Source organism: Arachis ipaensis, chromosome B6, assembly GCF_059453495.1.
Source record: "Arachis ipaensis isolate K30076 ecotype BB chromosome B6, ASM5945349v1, whole genome shotgun sequence".
Classification (NCBI taxonomy): domain Eukaryota; kingdom Viridiplantae; phylum Streptophyta; class Magnoliopsida; order Fabales; family Fabaceae; genus Arachis; species Arachis ipaensis.
The window spans coordinates 45,369,747-45,370,761 of record NC_142441.1 but is presented as its reverse complement, the minus strand read 5'-3'; the positions used below and the strand labels follow the sequence as shown (position 1 = coordinate 45,370,761).

Sequence of the window (1,015 nt, the reverse complement as noted above, 5' to 3'; positions counted from 1 at the left end):
TTATTTATTCATCTACTAACACTTCATCCCACCCAAATTCGAACCCCCTCTGCCATCTGTGTTCGAATTTCTTCTTCTTCTTTTCTTCTACTCACACTGGGACCTCTATACTGTGGTAAAAAGGATCCCTAGTATTATTATTTTTCTGTGCCCTCTTCTTTGTCATATGAGCAGGAGCAAGGACAAGAATATTCTTGTTGAAGCAGATCCAGAACCTAAAAGGACTCTGAAGAGAAAACTAAGAGAAGCTAAAATACAACAATCCAGGGATAAACTTTCAGATATTTTCGAACAAGAAGAGGAGATGGCAGCCGAAAATAATAATAATGCAAGGAGAATGCTTGGTGACTTTACTGCACCTAATTCCAATTTACATGGAAGAAGCATCTCCATTCCTGCCATTGGAGCAAACAACTTTGAGCTGAAACCTCAGTTAGTTTCTCTGATGCAGCAGAACTGCAAGTTTTATGGACTTCCATCTGAAGATCCTTTTCAGTTCTTAACTGAATTTTTGCAGATCTGTGATACTGTTAAGACTAATGGAGTAGATCCTGAAGTCTACAGGCTAATGCTTTTCCCTTTTGCTGTAAGAGACAGAGCTAGAATATGGTTGGACTCTCAACCTAAAGACAGCCTGAACTCTTGGGATAAGCTGGTCACGGCTTCTTTAGCCAAGTTCTTTCCTCCTCAAAAGCTGAGCAAGCTTAGAGCGGATGTTCAAACCTTCAAACAAAAAGATGGTGAATCCCTCTATGAAGCTTGGGAAAGATACAAACAGCTGACCAAAAAGTGTCCTTCTGACATGCTTTCAGAATGGACCATCCTGGATATATTCTATGATGGTTTATCTGAGCTATCAAAGATGTCATTGGATACTTCTGCAGGTGGATCCATTCACCTAAAGAAAACGCCTGCAGAAGCTCAAGAACTCATTGACATGGTTGCTAATAACCAGTTCATGTACACTTCTGAGAGGAATCCTGTGAGTAATGGGACGCCTATAAAGAAGGGAGTT

At 40.4% G+C, this 1,015-nt stretch overlaps 1 non-coding gene across 1 annotated transcript; it reads right to left on the bottom strand.

The window, feature by feature from the left end:
* Positions 1-700: 700 nt before the first annotated feature.
* LOC148555391 (small nucleolar RNA R71) lies at positions 701-808 on the bottom strand. Its single transcript, XR_015888115.1, has one exon. It is a non-coding gene; the product is annotated as a small nucleolar RNA R71 (small nucleolar RNA).
* Positions 809-1,015: the final 207 nt, after the last annotated feature.